The sequence below is a fragment of the Macadamia integrifolia genome, unplaced genomic scaffold (genome assembly GCF_013358625.1).
Source record: "Macadamia integrifolia cultivar HAES 741 unplaced genomic scaffold, SCU_Mint_v3 scaffold816, whole genome shotgun sequence".
Classification (NCBI taxonomy): Eukaryota; Viridiplantae; Streptophyta; class Magnoliopsida; order Proteales; family Proteaceae; genus Macadamia; species Macadamia integrifolia.
In genome coordinates, this window is record NW_024870547.1 from 235,698 (window position 1) to 256,415 (window position 20,718).

General features: G+C 39.8%; 1 non-coding gene across 1 annotated transcript; it reads left to right on the top strand.

Moving 5' to 3' along the window:
- The first annotated feature begins 5,364 nt into the window (after positions 1-5,364).
- On the top strand, positions 5,365-5,471 carry LOC122070077. The gene has a single exon (XR_006137663.1). It is a non-coding gene; the product is annotated as a small nucleolar RNA R71 (small nucleolar RNA).
- The last annotated feature ends 15,247 nt before the right edge of the window (positions 5,472-20,718 follow it).

Below are 20,718 nucleotides of genomic sequence, written 5' to 3' on the forward strand. Positions count from 1 at the left end.
GCATTAATGACATTTGCACATTTTTTTTCTCCTTTTTTCACTTAATAAACTCTATTCTACTCCACTACTTTTGGCCTGAATGACATGGTGGAGAAAACATCAGACACCCAAGTTACTATGTAGCTTCACTTTTTGCATATGCTCACAAAAACATTGATGCTAGAGTTCTTTCAGAAGCTTCCTCCCTAGGAATTTTGATCAAGACACCACGCTTTCTGAGGCGCAATGCTTTGTCTAGTTCCAAGGGAATCAACTCTTGTTCTTCTTTATACCGCATTTCTCACTTCATTTAAAATTGTGTATTTGTCAACTCATGCCAAATAAAAAAGAATGTCTCAACTCCAAATCAAAAGTACAAGGAACCCACAGACTTACATCTGGTTCAACACTATAAAACAAGGGTCTCTTATTTTTCAAATGAAAGTCCCATCTCAAGACGCAGGTTTGTTTCTTTCTTCTCAATAGGGTTTTTATACATTCAAAATGGGTACCTTAATCAAAACTTTTATTTTCATACATCAAGCAACCGAATGGTATGATCATTAGCCAAAAGCCAAAGTAGGATTTCATCCTTAACAAGCTCAAAAATAAAAAGAAAAGCAAACAAAACAAAGTGAAAAAAGTAGAAACTGGTTTCCCTCCCCCACACTTAAGTCATGCAATGTCCTCAATGCATGAAAAGAATTAAAAGTGAAGATAATGCAAGGGGATCATACCTGATTAAAAGTTAGTCATCAATGTAAAGAGGTTCATGGAGATCCATGACCTCTTCACTATCAGTAGTAAGAAACTTGAGGAACGGTTTCAAACATTGACCATTAACCTTCGAAATTACCCTTGTTCCTAGATTCAGAATCTCTACAGCCCTATGGGGATATACATTATGGAAAATAAACGGCCCATCCCATCGGAATCTAAGCTTACCAGGGAAAAGATGCAATCGAGAGTTGTACAATAAGACCTTATCACCAATTGTAAAAGATTTACGCAGAATGTGATTATTATGGAAAGCTTTAGTATTTTCTTTATAAATCCTAGAATTTTTATAGGCATTATTCCTAAGTTCCTCCAACTCAGATAGTTGGAGCCTACGATGAATTCCCGCATCAGATAAATCAAAGTTAAGCTTCTTGATATCCCAAAAGGCCTTACGCTCTAACTCAACTGGTAAGTGACAAGCTTTCCCATACACCAAATGGTAGGGAGACTAACCAAGGTTGATCTTGAATGCAGTCCGATGGGCCCACAAGGCATCAATGAGCCTAAGGGACCAATCCTTACGATTAGGATTAACAGTTTTCACCAAGATTCGTCTGATCTGCCTATTAAACACCTCCACTTGACCACTAGTTTGGGGGTGATAAGGGGTAGATAACTTATGGGTGATCCCATACTTTTTCATTAAGGCCTGAAAAGGCCGATTACAAAAATGAGTACCCCAATCACTAATTATTGCACATGGTGTACCAAAGCGGAAAAAAATATTCTCTTTGAGAAACTGGACCACCACTTTATGGTCATTAGATTTACAAAGTATGACCTCTATCCATTTAGAAACATAATCAATAGCCAAAAGTATGTACAAATTCACAAAGGAATTAGAGAATGGTCCCATAAAATCGATGCCCCACACATCAAAGATCTCAACTACCAAAATAGGATTAAGGGGCATCATGTTCCTCTTATTGATACGGCCAAAAGACTGGTAGGCGGGACAAGCCTTGTAAAAATCAAAGCATCTCTAAAAAAAGTGGGCCAATAAAATCCGCTTTGGAGAACCTTTGCGGCAGTCTTCTTAGGTCCAAAGTGTCCATCACATGCATAATCATGGCAAAAAGAGAGAATAGAATGTTGCTCATAATTAGGAACACATCGTCGAATAATCTAATCCGGACATATCTTAAACAAATAAGGATCATCCCAAAAAAAGTGTTTAACTTGGGAATGAAACCTATACTTATCTTGGGTGGACCAGTGATCCGCAGTCACACCTGAAAATAAGAAGTTGACAATGTCAGCAAACCATGGTTCACTGGACATTGCAAATAATTGTTCATCTGAAAAGTTTCGTTGACTGGAGAATCGACAGTCAAGGAATTAGGAAGCCGGGATAAATGGTCTGCAACTAGGTTTTCAACTCGTTTCTTATCCCTAATTTCTAAATCAAACTCTTGCAAAAGTAAAACCCACCTAATGAGATGGGCTTTGGCATCCTTATTATGAACTAGGTATCTAAGAGCAGAATGATCAGTATACACCACCACATGTGAACCAACTAAGTAAGACTGAAACCTTTCTAAGGCAAACATAACAGCTAAAAATTCTTTTTCAGTGGTTGTATAATTGATTTGTGCATCATTTAAGGACCTACTAGCATAGTAAATGATAGTGGGTAACTTATTAATCCTTTGACCCAATACCATTCCTATGGTAAAATCTGAAGCATCAAACATCAATTCAAAAGGTTCAATCCAAACCGGTGATTGAAAAATGGGTGCATTGGTCAACTCCTTCTTAAGTTGTTTGAAGGATTCTTAGATATGCACCTTTTCAAAAATAGGGAAAGATGATAAAGACATTCAGAATATGAATTCCCATGAATTAAAAAATCATCCATAAATACTTCTAAGAATTTTTTGACCATGTTAGAAAAGATGCTCATCATATATCATTGGAACATAGCAAGGGCATTGTAAAGTCCAAAGGGCATACGCTTGTAAGAAAATGTTCCATATGGGTATGTAAAAGTGGTCTTATGTTGGTCCTCTAAAGTAATTGGGATCTGGTTATAGCCAGAATATCTATCAAGAAAACAATAGTATTAATGTCCAGCTAACCTCTCTGACATCTGATCAATGAATGGCAATAGGAAGTGGTCCTTCCAGGTTGCCACATTAAGTTTCCTGTAGTCTATACACACTCTCCACCCTGATTGGACACGGGTTGGATTTAGTTTATTATTGGCATTGGGAACTACAGTCACTCCAGACTTCTTAGGCACTAAGTGAACTGAGCTTATCCATTGGCTGTCAGAAATAGGATAAATTATTCCATGATCCAAGCACTTTAGGATCTTTTTCTTAATGGCTTCCATCATCATTGGGTTAGCTCTTCTTTGAGGTTCCGTGGATGATTTGGAATCCTCCAAAAGATGTATATGATGTTGCACAATAGAAGGGTTTATACCCTTGATATCAACCATAGTCCAACCTAGGGCTTCCTTATTATCTTTTAACACTTTAAGTAACTTCTCTTCCTAACTAGAAGTCAAATTCGAAGAAATTATTACAGGAAGAGTCTGGTCAGGCCCTAAGAAAGCATACCTCAAAATTATATGGCAACTCCTTTAAGATCTAGCTTAGGCGGCTCAACTATAGAAGGTTTGGGAATGGAATTGGAAAGGGGTCCTAAGGGCTCCACAAGTGTGTGAAGACTCAAGACTTTAGAAAAAAAAAATTCACTATCATCATCCAACTCATCCATACACTCTTGGAATTCTGAATCAAAATCAATATCAAAGTTGGTAATTAAATCATCAGAAAAATTCAGAAAATCCTCAAACATATTGATCTCTTCTTCCATTTGTGGTTGCTTACCTATCCTAAATATGTTAAACTCAATAGTTTGGTTGCCAAAAGATAACCTTAGGAAACCATTTCAACTGTTGATTAATGCATTACTGGTTACCAAGAATGGTCTTCCTAGAATTATTGGGATCGCATCCTTGGTTGAGAAGGGCTTGGTATCTAACACAATGAAATCAATAGGAAAAATAAATTCTCCCACCTTTTGTAAGACATCCTCAACTATCCCTTTAGGAATCTTAATAGACCTATCTGCCAACTGAAGAGTAGTTCTAGTGGCTTTCAATTCTTCCAATCTTAGTTGCTTGTACACATGGTAAGGTAAAAGATTCACACTTGTGCCAAAGGTCAAGTAAGGCATGCTCAATGTAGGTGTTGCCTATGACACAAGATATAGTAGGGCTCCCTGAATCCTTATACTTGGCTGCTATAGGCTAAGTAATAATGGAACTGATGTTACCTGTCAAGAACGCTTTTTGGGCACACTAGTGATTCATTTGTGAGTAGACAAATCTTTCAGTAGCTTTGCATAGGCGGGGATCTGGGATATGGCATCCAAAAGAGGGATGTTCACTTCTACCTTTTTGAAGATTTCTAAAATTTTATCCATGGAAGCAGTCTTCTTTTTGTTTACCAAGCGATTAGGAAATGGGACAGGAGGAACATAAGGACTATTAAGGATTTGCCTATTTTTAGAAGAATCATTTTTGGTTTTCTAACCAAATCATCTTTAATTTCAAAAGAATCTTTAGGGTGATCAGAAAAACTGGGAACAAGGGGCACACTTGTGTCCTCAATTGAAGGAGAGTTAACAAGAGTAATAGATAGGGAAGATTGAGGAACGCTCTGTTGGTACTCTTTACCACTCCTAAGGGCATAAATAATATTACATTGGTTAGAGGGCCCTTATTGGGTCTGACCTTGTACTATATTCAGTGGTGCATTAGTTGGTGCTAGTGTACTAACAGGCTGATGATGCCCAGGGTTAGGCTCTGGTTAACTGGGTAAAGTTCATTTCTCCCTCTCACACATAATTGATATAACTTGGGTGAGTTCTCTCGTAAGATTTTGATGGCTTGTCATGAGGAGGGCCATATTTTTTTTCAAGTCACTTATTCTACTTGCCTCCTCAGTGTTGGTAAACCCAGGGAGTTGCTGATAAGATGATAGGAGAGGGGCCCTAGGAAAACTAGCCTGAGGACCTGCATTTGACCTAGGAAAAGTATTTTAGGAAAAAGATTATTGTGAAAAGGGAGGCCTTTGGGGTCCAGGTTGACCTTGATTATGAAAATTGGAAGGCCCTACTTGGTTGCCCTGATTCCAAGAGAAATTTGGGTGATTTCTCCATCCTGGATTGTAGGTGTTACTATATGAATTATTCCGGTATAAGGCATTAACACTATCATTAGAAGTGCCCCCAGAGGTGTTGGGGCATTCTTCTATGACATGTCCAGGGGACTGGCACCAAGCATAAATCTTAACCAAATTGACTGATGATGGCTCTCTAGGAACAATAGCCTCAATCTCCTTGATTAGGCTATCCAAATGGGCTTCCTTGGCTACTATCCCATCCACAAAATATCATTTTCCTCCTATGGTTCTTTCACTCTCTTGGGTAGATTCCCACTCACTGGTTTTGTTAGCTGAGTCAAGTAAGAATTCCCATGCATTTCCTTCATCTGTAAATGATGTGAATCCCTCAGGGCACATAGACTCTATCATTTGTTTAGTTGGGTAATCAATACCCTCCTAAATTATTTAACATAAATGCCATAAGTCTAGGCCATGGTGAGGGCATTCTTGGAGTAGATCCTTGAATCTCTCCATAAGTTTGAAAAAGGACTCACTAGGCTTTTGCCTAAATTAAAGGATATCACTTCTAAGCCTTATTGGTCTTATGAGTTGGGAAAAACTTCTTAAGGAAGACAACTGTGAACTGTTCCCATGAGGTTATGGAATTTGTGGGTAACCCATACAACCACTTCTTAGCTTGGTCTTTTAATGCAAAAGTGATAAACCTAAGCTTAACAGCATCATTAGAAAGCAATTGGATCTTAATTAGAACACATACCTCCTCAAATTCCCTTAGAAATAGGTATGCATCCTCAGAGGTCAACCTATGGAAGTGGGGCAACATAGTGATGTATTGAAATTTGAATTCAAAATTATTGTCCTGGGCTTGTGGTAGAATTATGTAGGAAGGTTGGGCTATTCTAGCAGGGTAGAACCTATCTTTCAGAGATTTAGGTGAACAGTTTAGATGTTGGTTTCCCATATTGAAAGGTTTTAAAGAGAGCTTGGATCTCTTCTTTCTAATATATTCTTAGTATTACGTACCCACTTAACACTCATGCAACAGAAAACTACCCACAACTAGAGTAAGACAAGCACAAAAGAATGATAGCAAAACTTTTTTTTTTATGATTTTTTTGATTTTTTTTTTGATTTTTTGATTTTTTGATTTTTTGTTTTTTTGATTTTTTGATTTTTTGCTTTTTGGGAGCTTACCGACAGAGATCTGGGGTTGCTCAGGTCAATTCCTGAGGTACTGCTACAGGCGAAACCTGTCATTATCATACTGTGAAGCATGGCGACCTCCACGGATACAACTATTATTACAAGTTGTTCTTCTCAAGAATTTAATAAAAGAAAAATAAAAATAAAACAAAGCAAACAAAGCACTCCGATTTACTAAAAGAAAGTGAAAAATAACATGGAACTGTCTCTCTGGCAATGGCACCAAAATTTTTTTTGAGATTTTAAAATGTAACCGCAAGCGTACTGATCAGTGTAGCTACTGGTCGAATATAGGAAGAGCAACCACTTTATTTTTTTGCTTCTTTTAATAATTCGAAAGTGAACCGATTAATGATTGTGATCTAATTTTAATTACTATCCTAAACATATGTATCTAAAATAATGTACTAACCATTCGTCATCTAAGAATTTAAACACGCAAGCAGCACAATTAAAATTAAATGAATAAATAGCTGAAAATAAACACCCCACGCAATTAAAAAGCAATGAAGGAAAAAAATGTTGAAATAAAAATAAAGTAAAAGAAAGGGGATAAAGCTAGAGAGAGATTCACAAGTAGGTTTCTCTACTTAGCCCGAGGGATGCATCATAATATGAACTTCCCTACTTGACCAAAGAGTCACTCTTACAAGGGTTACTCTACTTGGCTTTAGGGAAAGGGAGACAATTAAAATAAAAATAATAAAATGATGGTTCTATGGCTAGGAGTGGCAAAGCCAACACATACAGTAGCCATGAACCTTGGGGGAATGGAATAGAAATAATGTAACAACTGAAATTAAAATCCTAAATTAAGAAAGAAAGGGTAGTCACAAAAGGGAATGAGAGGGAGGAGAGAAGACTACTGAAGGAGCCTACTTACTTGAACTTCAACCCTTGAACTACAAACTTGATCGATTTGAGATACTACCAGTACTAAAAACCAGATCTTGAATAAACCAAATCTGAAATTTCTAGTACTAGAAAAAATAAATCTGAAGAAAAAAATTGAACTTGAAAGACATACTTCATAGCTTGTTCTTGTCACCTAGAACTTAGCCTAGAACTAAAACTTGAAAATTACAACTTCAATTGTTTAAACAATAAAAATAAAAGACTAAATCAAAAATAAAAGTTCTTGCATTAATTGAATAAAAATAACTTACAAAAATGTTTAAAGCATAAACCTCTAACTAGAGCTAGAGAAAGAGAAAACTAGAGAAAGAGATAGAGTAACTAATAAAAAACCCTAGAAGAAGAATGAAGTGCCTCCTTCCCTTGTGATAATTCTATTATATAGAGAATGGGTGAGGGAAGCTAAAGATTTTAGCTTCTAAAAAAAATATTTTTTTTATCTTGTTGATGAGGTGGAGGAGAGAGAAGAGAGAAAACGTGTGGAGAGAGATCTCCCATGATTTTCTTTGCCTTTTTTTCCTATTTTTTCTCCCTTTTTCTATTTTTCTCTCTCTTCTTGCGCAAGAAACCCCCTTTGGCCAATTTTTCTTGCTTGGATTTGGACAATATTCTATTTTAATGGAAAATTCCATCTATGCCCTTGTCTTGTTTTTTTCTTCTTTCCTATTTTTTCTCTTTATTTTCTCTCTCTCTTCTTCAAACTTGTGTACAACCATCTTGGCCAACCTCCTTTAAGTGATGAGTAGGAGAGAGAAAATCTTCTAAAAAAAGTCTCAACAAAATGACAACTAAGAGGTTCGAACTTGAGACCTCCTAATAAGCAAGGGATTTTGCACACCACAACTCACCAACTACTCTAGGTAGTTGTTGTTACCAAAAGCGAATCTTCAATCACTTAAGGATGTGGTCCACCGATCCTTGTTGGCATTTGAAATATTCCTTATACCCTTGGGACAACTACAGATGGGTTGGTTCTGCATCTCAGTTCAGTTTTGATCCATTATTCTTTTTATGGCCCGAAAAGAATTATCACTTGTATGGTTGACCAAACGAATGTGTACTGCAATTGAACACATCCATCTTGCTTAGAATTTCATCCTCTTCGCAACGATAAAAAGGAATAGGACCTCTTTATGTGTAAAATTGGAGATATAATGCCCAATAGTCCTTGAAAATACAAAACTTGCAAAAAGAGGGTAAAACCCAAGGTAGCTCCATTCTAAATATGTAAAATGCATATTTTACTACACTAGATTTCACACATAAATGTGCTCATCACCAACCTAACCCACACTTAGGAAGACTTCAGGAGACGTTCTATGGGAATTACTTCCCCAAGATCTTCAGAGACATGAGAGAAAGTGAGTTTTAACCCTTGGTACAAGGGTCCCATTCTGTACTCGAATATCAACAACAATTTGAGGAGCTATTCTACTTTGCTCTGGAACATATCCAAAGTGATCAGGCTAAATCCAAGAAATTTGAAAAGGGGTTGAGGCCAAGTATTAGTTCAACAATTGTTGGGTTGAAATTATAGACTTATGCTGAGGTGGTCCAAGTGGCCAAGTCCATTGAGGACTGGCATAAAAATAACTTCATAGCATAATAGGGAATGGGAAAGAGACCTATGGGATCGGTTGATTCTAAGGGAGCAAGCAAGCTCTTCAGAGGCCCTTATATCAACCCAACTCCAGTTTAGTTTAAAAGGTCAAATGTGAGCCAGGTCTCCTAATCTTCTCAATCTAGTGGTGGATCTCAGTCTGTGGGTTCTAACCCCCGATGCTTCCATTGTGACCAACCCGGTCACTTAGCCAGGTGTGAGGATAGTGGCCAGAGAAAGACCTTTCCTTTTGGGGGGGGGGAGGACTTACATTCAACCCTCTCTCCTCTCTTTCTCTTTCTTGGGGAGGGGTTTGTCATGTGTGCTTGCCTACGGGCCCCGTACCGTCGTACCGCCGCTCGAAGATACATGGAGGCTTATTTCGTAGGAGTGTAAAGGTCATCATTGAGACAAGGGTTTGATGATAGTCCAATATGGAGGACTTGGATCATACAAAATGGTTTAGAGTTGTCACCTAGGATTATGGGCCTAGGCCCAGGGGTGGTCTGGTCCAAAGATTTAGGGTATGTGTTAGGTTATAGAATTGGGAAGGTGTTAGGCACCCAATCTACACGGTTCAACCAGTCTTCCTACTACTAGATGCTTAAGAATGAATATTTTCCACAATTATTTCTATTCTGCATGCATGGCTAAGTTATCACACATATATACATTAACTAAATTTAAATGATTATGTACACTATAACAAGTTCAATATAAAGTCTACATTATGCTAATTTGGGTGATAAATTATACCTGAGCTTGACCCCTGTTTCAGGTCAAGAGGGGTGGGACCCCGATTAGTGCCGGCACAAACTGTCTTTTGGATTCTCCTGACTCAGGGGAAGATGGTCTTGACCTCCAACTTCCTTTCTCGAGAGATGTTGATTGTGGTAATGTTCGAACAGAGTTCTAACTAGGAATTGTTACTTTTAGATTTTGACCACGGTATCGATTCGATAGAGGTTCCGCTAGGGATGGGCTACTTCCAGATTTTGGCTAAGGTGGCACTCCAACATAGCTCCGTTGTGGATAGGTTGTGGGAGGGCTAGACTAAGGTGATACTCCAACAAAGCTTTCATTGGGAATAGATAATGGGAGGGCTAGGCTGAAGTGGCACTCCAATAGAGCTTTCGCTAGGAATGGGCTGAAACCTAAATGGTTGAAGGACTTCGAAGGCCCGAAGAACACTTCAAAGATTTGAATCTTATGAAGATCTCTCCGAAGACTTGAAGAACCTCAAAAGGGGGTGGGAGACTAAGGGAAAACTTTTCCTACACAAAATGAAGAATTTTGAAGGCCCGAAGAACACTTCGGATCTTTTGAAGATCTCTCCAAAGACTTAAAAAACCTCAAGGGGGGAAGGGGAGGAGAGAGGGTAGAGCTTCTCTACTATGGATGCTCCTAGGAGGCTTGAGTGTTTTGTGGTGTGAAAAACCAAAAGGAAAGGGGGTATTTATGGAATTTTTGAACCAATGGGGAGGAAAGCGGAATTTTCCTAGCCACTGGGGTTAAAAAGTGATTTTTCTAAACCAATGGGGTGAAAATATGAAATTTTAGACCAATGGGGTAGAGGGTAAATTTCTTTGGCTAATGGGTGAAAAGTAATTTTTTTTTGGATCAATGAGGTAAAAAGATGCCTTTTTGGACCAATAGGAGCTCGCAGTGTAGGATACGCTAGTGGGACAGTGTAGAGTGCACAAGCAAGTGAAGAGAAAATCTCTTCACCAATTCAGTCATGGGAATACACATTCCAGCCATCGATGGCAGCACACTAGGTCGAGCAGGGGTGCACGGGAGATAAGCATGGGCGCTGAAGGTTGGCATGGGTGCTGGAGGTTAGCATGGGTGCTGGAGGCTGGCAGGGGCGCTAATGGTTGGCATGGGTGCTGGAGGCCGACAGGGATGCTAGAAGTTGGCATGGGCACTGGAGGCTGGCAGGGGCACTGGAGACTGGCATGGGTACTGGTGGTTGGAAGGGGTGCAAGAGACTAGCAGGGGTGCAGGTAAGGTAGGCCATTATCGTGCGAGGCGGGCAGGGTGTGTTTGAGGCAAGCTATGGTCATGCAAGGTGGGTGGGGTGCATGCAAGGCAAGCCATGGGCACGTGGGGTAGGTGGGGTGTGTTTAGGCAAGCCATGGGTGCCTAAGGGGGCTATGTGCAAGGCAAGCTATGGGCGCTCGGTGCAGGTGGGGTACGTACAAGGCAGGCCCTGGGCACGCTAGGTAGGTGGGGTGCGTGCGAGGTAAGCCATGAGCACATGGGGTAGGTGGGGTGCATACGAGGCAAGCCATGGCTGCACGAGGCAAGCAGGGTGCACACGACTAGGATGTAATTTTCTAGGAGCGATTATGGGAGATCCGACAGTCTAATTTTGACGTACAATATATCATTGGAATAGTAATTCTGAGTACTATGTATCTGTATGGTCACCTAGGACTGAATTCCTTCATATATGAAATGTCATATTTGGACCCTTATTTTCTCTCGTATAAGGTTTTCGGGACTTCAGGTGGGTATGGAATGTTTCCAGGATGGATTACCTCAATCAATTATCATCTCTGTCGATTGGGAGTAAGAAGTTACATCCATGATCCATAGTTCATCGTAGCCGGGGGAGGGTGACAAAATTTGGTATCTATATAATGCCCCTCTTTGGCCTAGGCTTGTGCCAACAGGCGAAGGGTAAAAAAAAAATGACCACATTTTGTCACCCGTAGCATGTACTGCTGTCATCTTACTCACCAATGACAGAAATGAAAATGCAATAGATAAAATCTTTAACTATTCACAGTTTAGGGTCTTACCTGGATCGTCAATTATAGGAAAGAAATTTTCTGCTCTTTCAATCCTACAAAAGTTATTAGCACTTAATCTTTGACTTTTCCTAGGTTGGGCTTTCATGTGCCAATTTAGGGACATCTGGTCTCCAGGCAAGGTCATTTGAACTGGTCTTATTACACCCATGCCCTGACCTTGTCTAATTTGAACTGTTGTGATAGGTCTTGGACCGAAAGTGGGAAGTATAGCCGGATGTTGGCTCGTGGCCGCCCATTGCTGAAGGGGAGGACATGACCCCACATATTCGTGCATTGCGTGCCAGTCCAATTGGAGGGGATTTTACCTTTTGATTCTAGACGGTAAGTGACTTGACTCCCCACATATGAACCCTGGAACATAGCAAAATTATCAGAAGACCATAAACACGACCGAGGGAAACTACCTATGCAAGACCAGCTGGTGGACGGTAGCTATCTTGACCATCGGAAATAAGCCATCGGAAACAGCTTGTGCCTGAATTCGGTGACTGTTTTTGGTGACCAATCAGGTTACTAGTTGGGCTTCGATGCCTGTGGGCCCCACCACCCGCATCGTGGATAACCTTAGATGGTTCCAAATGCTCCCCCACATCTTCCTTATGACATGAGCACCATACTGACCAAAGTAGTCAGGTCCTCATGCTCCGAAAGTTGAATTAACCCAATCAAACCAAATAGGGTTCTGCCAACAGGCCCTAAGGCCTACTTAACTTATAAGTAAGAAATGTGGATTCATTTCCTCATTTCTCATTTGTGTGCAAACATGGAAGTGGAGAAGAAGGAGAGAAAAGAAGAAAAGGAAGGAGAGGAAGAAGAAGGAAGGGAGCTTACCTTGGTGTCAACTGCTGCCTAGTTGCCGGAATCCCTGTCAGAGGTAAGTGCATCCTCTTCTACTACTCTCTCTTCATTTTGACCTAGGTTAAGCTAGGTATAGGATTGATCTTGGGTCATAAACCCTGTTGAGCTAGGGGAATTCATATTTCATGTTCCCAGTGCCATTATCGAGCTCAAACCGAGTCCAGTGAGCTCCGACAACAAGATTGGCCTAGTGATCAACTAGGGTTTCAATAGGTCGATCGACGTATCTCCCAAATGGGTTGGTGGAATTGGAATTTTATTAGCTCATAGTGATGCTAGGAGCATCCCCCATAAACTCCATAAAACAAATCTTGGTGATCGGGCTTGAGCCGAAAAGCCCCAATTCACCTGGGCAGTTCTGTACTGTCACAACTAGTGATTGTGCCTACTTTCGGTGAACATTCAAGCCTTAGGAGCTCTCTTCTAGCTCCACCGGAAACAACACTGATATTTTCGATGGACAGTGTCTATTTTCGATGGGTGTTTTCGGTGGCAGTACTGTCACTATTAGACTTTGACTGTACCCTTTGGGAATGACCCATGTGGGCCCCTCCTGATGTTCTCGACACGTACTGACATTTGGTTACCTATGTGCCTAGGGCAGTGATGCGTATGTACCTTGAGGCCAGAATTGAATCGGATGATCAGTGGTCATACTTAAACCCTAATACACACAAGCCTAATCAAGGTGAAGGATGGATTGTTTTTATTTTGAGAATGTTTAATTATGTAGAATTACTCACATAAATAGATCTTCACATGATTTCCTAATTGCTCAAATGATGATGGTATGCAATCACATGTTACATTTTTATTAGATTGATATGAAATGTTTATGGATATGTATGATGGGATCCAATGTGGCTGAGGTGGTACTGGTACCGTGATCATCGTGTGTTTGTTATATGTATGAGACAAAATCCGGTGTGGCCGAGGTGGTACCAGTACCGTGATTGCTATATGTCTGTTGCATTCATGCATTGATTATGTGCATTAGAGTTAGTTATAGTCGTGGATTATACTTTATGGCCGATGTGTTACCAATATCGTGTGCTCCGGAACTACATTTGGAAATGGATACGCTTCGTGGCCGACGATTGGTACCGGTGTTACATAGTCCATGCATGCTAGATTAGGTAAATGGTCACGGGTTACACTTTGTGGCCGAGGTATTACTGGTATCGTGTACCTCGGGATTGCACTTGGAGATGGATTACACTTTGTGGCCAATGTGTTCCCAGTATCGTGTAATTCAAACTAATTGTATCACTTCAAAGGCATGTAGAATATTTGTGGTTAGGTATCACTCCCTATGCTATGAACCCTTGCCAACAGGGTTAAAGTATTGGATAACCCATTGTGGTATGTTCGATGTGTCTTTATAGAATGCCACACCCGCAGTATGATGTGATTGTTGCCGAAGTCAGAAACTTGTATGGCGTGGCTGATGATTGGTAATGGTGTCGTGATAGCTAGGAGGGGATTAACAGGGATATACTGGGTGACTCATGGTCGCATATGGGGACCATCAAGCTTCTATTCACGGCTAGGGTTTGTATCCTTACGTACCCGATGGCAGTTTTGAGATGAGGGATACAACCTAATGTGCCATAGTAGCATTTACTAGACTTAGTTGTATTGTTAGGACGATAATAACATAAATGAATTGCATCACGAGCATCATGGACTATGTGTTTAATTTCTGTAATCATGCATCATAATTACTTATGCGAATGCTAGGCTTGGATGTGTATAAACCCCACCCCTCACTGAGCGAGTTGGAAAGCTCACCACGCGTATACACCCCTCTTTAGATGATGATGCAGGTACGATCGTGCCTATGGCTAGTGATTCTCTTTCCTCCAGACCCAAGTACGGAGTAAGCAACTGGTGGATGCCGAAAGCAGAGGAGCATGGACAGGACTGTGCTTGTGATTTCTTTGCATACATGGCACCATGAGGTGTTCGACGTATTTTGGTTATTTTAATACGAGCTTGTAGATGGTACACTTCTGAACTTATTATTTATAAGTCAGGGTTGATTGTAATAGAATAACTCAGTTATTGATATTATATTATCATTAGACATTTCCCCATTTTATTGATGATTCCACTATTATACTCTGATTCTGTTGTTTTTGGTTGGTTTGTGATGTGAGATTGTGAAATGTTACGGTACTGCGATCAAAAATCCTGGTAGTTTGTAAGACAGGTATGTGCCTTACTCACACCATCGGTATTTCTAATGGTAAGTTGGGTCTACTGGAAGTGGGGTGCACAGCTTGGTATCAGAGCACGATGTTCTGCCTTAACTCACAATCTCTACCAAACCATGACTTGGGGAAATTTAAGATTTAAAATAAAAATTTCAAAGACAACAATAATAGAATTTACACAACTAGGAGAAAAACATAGGTGTCAAAGCCGTTTCAATAAATGAAGAACTTGATTATATAAGCTTACACCATTTTCATGAAAATAAAAGACAGAAAACTGGAAATCCTAACTAGCCTAAGTATAGGAATCTCAAATAATTGAATTAAACGACATAAAATAAAATTCAACTAAAGTCTAGAACAAGGAATTATAAAGAAAACATTGAAAGGGAAATCTTAAAACTACAATGGCAACATGCCACTACTTTTGTTGATCCTGCTGCTGCTCTTGGCCTTGAGCCTGGTTCTGGGGTTAATTTTGTGCTTCTGGAGGTGGCACCGGTATGGCAAGATGGAAGACCATCACCTGCATCTGTGCCTCAAGAGAGGCCACCCTATTGTCCATATGACAATAGTTCATATCCATGCTTTCGAACAGGTTGTCCATCCTCCTCAACAGCTCTGCAGTGGTGTCTAGGCGGGCCATCACATCGTTGAGACCATAAGACCACACACTCCTGGTGCCATGGGAAGTAGAAGCTACCCTGAAACCCATAGTCTGAGGGTCCCACCACCTAACCCCAGCAACTCCTCTCCCAACACCTCTACCAATTCCTCCACCAACTCCACCAGCATTCCCCTCTACACCTCCACCAATGACTCCAGCATCGACACCCAGTTGACCCTCTACCTCCATTGGCTGATCATCCTCATCCTCAGCAGGTGATACCTCACTCATGTCTAGGGTCATCTTCCTCAGGGAGTCTTGGTTGAAGTCTATAAAGTCATCTCCCAAGTATTCCTCACCTTCTAGGTCTACCCCAAAGCGAAGAAGCATGTCCGTCAAGATTCTCCCATAGCATAAGTTCCTGGCTCTGCATGCCCCTCCCTCAGACTGAGTCACCATGGTCAACATCAATAGGTAGGGAAGGCGTATTTGCACCCCCATGTACACGCAGTACGTTACGTAGGCGTGTAATACAAACATCTCATTGAAGTGTCCATATGTGGGAAGGACGTTCAACTAGACTGCTCGGTAAACAACCTTCGGAGTGGCTAGGTAGTTGGCAAAAATGGCCCTCGAAATTGGTCTTGGCCGATACTAATACGATACGACCGATATGACCATTCCAATATCGATACCTAAATCCATGCTTGTCTAGGCACTATTTCTTTCCCATTATATATCATCCATCAAATCCAAGCTTGAGTATATTAAGTTATGATTAGTTTTGTGACTCTATCATCCCCTGCAACATTTCTGTTAGACCCCTTCTTAAAGAGATTAGGAGTAAATTCATCGGAAGGTTCCTCCTCCCTTTATTGTCATTTTTGGTATATTCTTGCAAATTCCATCCAGTTATGGCAAGTTACTCCCATTTTCACCCATTTTCAGTCTATCCCACACTTCCGCTTTGTACTAGCAATTAAATGTTAGTTTTTTTTATCAAATTAAAATTAAATTAAAGAGAAAAAAGAAATTGCAACCTAGAGTTATTATTTACAAAAGTCCCTAAAAGCAAAACATGAGTTCTTCTATGTCTAGACTTGTTTACCAAACCTTTAATGATTGGAACAATTTTATCATCCTTAACATAAATGTATGTCGAGTTAGCAAAAATGGCCCTCGAAATCTCAAGAAAAGATGCAAAAGAGAACCAAGGCCATGCAGGATCAGTTGGAATAGACTATATATCCTTCAAAACCTAAGAATTCGTCTATATCTCTTGAATAATTATTAGTCCCAAACTGTCTGCTTTCCTTAATTCGTTCAATAAACCTTTATTAGTTGTAGCTTTCCAACCTTTTCCAAACATCATAAATCCTGACTCCATCCAAATAATGTGGCTTTGAGACAGAATTCCATAGGCAAATCATGAATCTTTCAAAATGTCGTTGGAAACTCCTGCACAAATCAATATAGGATAATTTAATGTGGGCAATGGTAAGGATTACTAAAGGTAAGAATCATTTAGATCTGAAACATTGGACAAACAAACACAGAGCCATGAATCAGATAATCCATCGATTTTTCTTTTTTGGTAAAAAAAATCCATCCATTAACATTCTTAATAACCAAAAGAGGATTAAGATTATTAAAGTTAGTAACAATTTGGTAGGATTAAAATTATCCAAATTAGCAACAATTTGGATTTGATGAAACCATAAAGGTAAACAGTAATAGCAACTACAATATAAAACCACGGTAACTTAAATTACCTCAATACCCATAAAACAGGATAGTGGTTTGAGTTTCAAGTTTTTCTTTTGCCATAAACCCCGAATGAAATGACGTTTTAAACACTAATGTAGCAAAAACAATAATTGTTGACATTTTTTTTTGGTAGAGCCTTTTGCATTGGGTTGTTAAAAAAAATTCTTGACATTGGACATAAAAGAGAGGTTACAACTTGGAGCCAGATCCTCTCCAGCACGCATATGACAGCCAGGGATGTGTGCCTGTGTGCCTGAGCATTGCAAGTCATTGGATGCGCATTGGACACATTGGCACACTGGAGAGTATCAAGTCCTCAAAAATTTTATTACCATCTTCTTTACAAACAAATTTTCCCTATAAAATGTAATTTGTTCATATTAAAGAGATAAGAAAAAACAACCAATAAAATACTAAAATAGAGAAAAGTATTAATCTTAAAATGATTGAAATACCCCTCTAAATCATAAGTACTAAAATGAATAAGTGTAAAAATACCTAAAAGTAAGAAAGGTATTAAGATGATATGATTCCAACTAAAAAACAAAAGAGAGTGTAAAAAATAATTATTTTGAATTCAAAATTAAAATAAAATGTAAAAAATAAAATAAAAATTTCCCCTAATATGCATTCTACCCTAAAATGCACCTAAAATGCACGTAAAAATTCCAAGAAGTACAAAACACTTAAAACAACCCTTATATGTAAACAAACGACAACAAAATAGTGAAAAATATTTTTAGAAAAATCAGAATATATATGATATATATGCCCCTAATGAAAGAAACATAACCCTAAGTGCGTAAAAATATATAGAGGATTATCTTCGTGCAAAATAACCTTAAACTAACATTATTATAATTCTAAAACATAAATCGTCCCATTTAGGTTTACAGCATCCCAAAACATACCCATAAAGGTCAACTCGAATACCTTGCTCCAAATTAGAAGATGAAAAAGATGATGACTTGTAGTGAGTGAAGGAGTTACGATTTCAGCAACTTGGAGCTCCTAGATCTCCAAAACTGAGAAGTCTCCAACCAATTAGTGCTTGTAGATATGATCTGCAATAAAAGGTAAGGGCCCCAATTTTGGTATGATTACAATGCAAATCCATAGAGAAGTCAAGCTCAGAAGGAGTCGAGGTCAAAACTTTAAGTTGGAGGTTCATTTCACAATTTTTATAGCTATGGATAGGTTGGATTAGCCGATCGGGTGATCTAGATCAGACTGGCCCATGTTGCGGCAAAAAATGGTCCTAGGCGCTTCGATTGGCCTGCAAAAGAGAAGATACAAGGGAGAGTCAGGCATCCCAGCGAGGAACTCTTCGATGCCTAAGATAGAAATCTGTAGCAACAGATACTCAAAGAGAGTTTCACTATGAAGTGATCGATTCCTTGCAAGAGGGTGCACCTTAGTATTTATAGGCAATGGCTAATGGATGTGGCAGTTATAGAGAGTGCCTCTTTGACAAGGAGTCTGTTATAGGTAGAAAATCTCCCGGGAGAGTCCTGTTAGGCAAGTTGTCTTATTTGGTTAGAAGTCCATGTTTGGATGGAGCTCTTGGAGATTGCCTTTGTGAGCTCTAAATGATAAGAATTGTTGAATTGTCTTTGATTCTATGGATCGAGACGGTAAGCTAGTTAAGGCTAGGACGGTTGTTCGACCCTATTCTACTCGTTCATTTTTCAGCTCGTGCCCTGCTCAACCGGTAAATAGCAACTGTAGGTACAGATCTTCCCATGTGTAATGCCATTTGTCGATGCTCGATTGGTAGGTGGTAACTTTTACCCTCATCATAAGCCCCCCCCACTCCTTAGGTCGAGGTCTGTGGGTTGTCCTGTAGAAGTTCAACATGTCAGGGTTTTAGGCTTGGATTAGGTTATGGAACTTCATTTCAGTCAAGACATCTTTGTATACTTTCAATTTTTTGCGGTTCTCTTTTCGTAAGAGAGCGTAAGGTCTTTTATGCCGACTTGTGGCTTGTTTTCTTACTGTAGAGCATAAGGTCGTTAGTGCTGACCTATGGGTCGGTCTTCTTTCCTTAGAGCATAAGGTCTTCTGATGCTGACTTGTGGACCTATCTTCTTGCCTTAGAGCATATGGTCTTTGATGCCGATCGGTCATCGATCTTCTTGCCGACCAGTGGTGGATCTTCTTACCAACTGGTGGTCAATGTTCTTACCGACCAATGGGTCAATCTTCTTGCCTTAGAGCCTAAGGTCTTTAATTTCGACCAGTAGATTTTCTTGCCGACTAGTGAGCCGGTCTTCTTGTCTTAGAGGTTAAGGTCTTTGATGCTGATAGGTGGTTGGTCTTCTTGCTGACCAGTGGATTAGTCTTCTTGTCTTAGAGCATGAGATCTTTAGAATTGCCTTAAAACGTAAGGCCTTTGTATTTTCCTTACAACGTAAGGTCTTTGGAGTTGCCTTAAAACATAAGATCTTTGATGCTGACCAGTGGTCAATCTTCTTGTCTATTAGTGGGTCAGTCTTCTTGCCTTAGAGCATAAGGTCTTTAGAGTTGCCTTAGAACGTGAGGTCTTTGTATGTGCCTGAGAACGTATGGTCTTTAGAGTTGTCTTAGAATGTAAGGTCTTTGATGCCAACCGATGGGTCAATCTTCTTGCCTTATGATCGTAAGGTATTTTCTTTGGATTTTTCGATGCATGTTGGTCGGTCTTCTCTTACAGACCTTTGGTGACGACCCTTCTTTCCCCACGGATGAGGTCTTTTCTCATCTGGAGCTCATCCCTAATGTTCGATTCGATCTCATCGTTACGAAAAGGGCGATCATCATGCCAACCACCCTATTCAGGGCTTCAGGAATGGCCTGCCATGCAGACCCTGGCACGAGTAATAGTGTTGGTAGGCTATGGTCGATTCTTCAACTACCGTTGCAGCTAGTTCCACAGATCATTTGTCCTCGCTCCATGAGATATCAGTGTTGTAGCTTGCTGATATTGTTCCCACGAATGTCACCAACTTGTTGCAGAAAAAAATGGTCATAGGCACTTCGGGTGACCTGCATAAGAGAAGAGACAGGGGAGAGCGAGGTTGTTCTAGTAGGGGACTCTCCAATGCCTAAATTAGATTTCTTTAACAACAAACACTCAAAGGGAGTTTCATTATTAAGTGATCGATCCCCTTCAAGGGGCCATACCTTAGTTGATGCGGATCCAAATCCCAAAGGGCTGAAATCGGATCGCTTAGGATCCACTTAAACACTCAATAAAACAACGGCAAAACCCAATAACATTTGTATTGAAATAAAGCTTCAACTAAATGGCAGCATTGTAATTAAGCTGAAGTTTAAAAGTGGAATGGCAATTTGGTAAATAATCAAAAGCTTCTAATCTTTAAATGGGTCGGTTAAGAAGAGAGGACAAGTGGGAATTGAATTATTGTTCAAGGCTGGAGTTGGAACTAGAGGTAACTAAAGGACAAATTAGTATAAAAGGGGTTTATAAGGGTATAATGGGAAAATCCATTGAAATAGAAAAGGTCTAAACATAACCCCCGATTGAAGAGTCATCTTCAACCTTCTAACACACCCAAAACCAGCGGAGGTTGCTTTGATACCATGGGAGATTTCTTCTCATGGCTTAGGCTTTGGAATGATATGAAATTACAAACGAATGTCGGAAACTCAATGGCCTCTTGATCCAACTGATTAACACATCAAACAGCAGTTGAAGAAGGTAGGTTTCCTCTGCAACTCAGATCTAGGCGGTAGTTTCAGGTAGCCTACGTTGTAGATTTTGTTTCTCACAATAGAATTGGATCTAGGGCAAGAAACTGTAAAGGTTTGGTCGCTCAGTGAGGGGCTATCTACG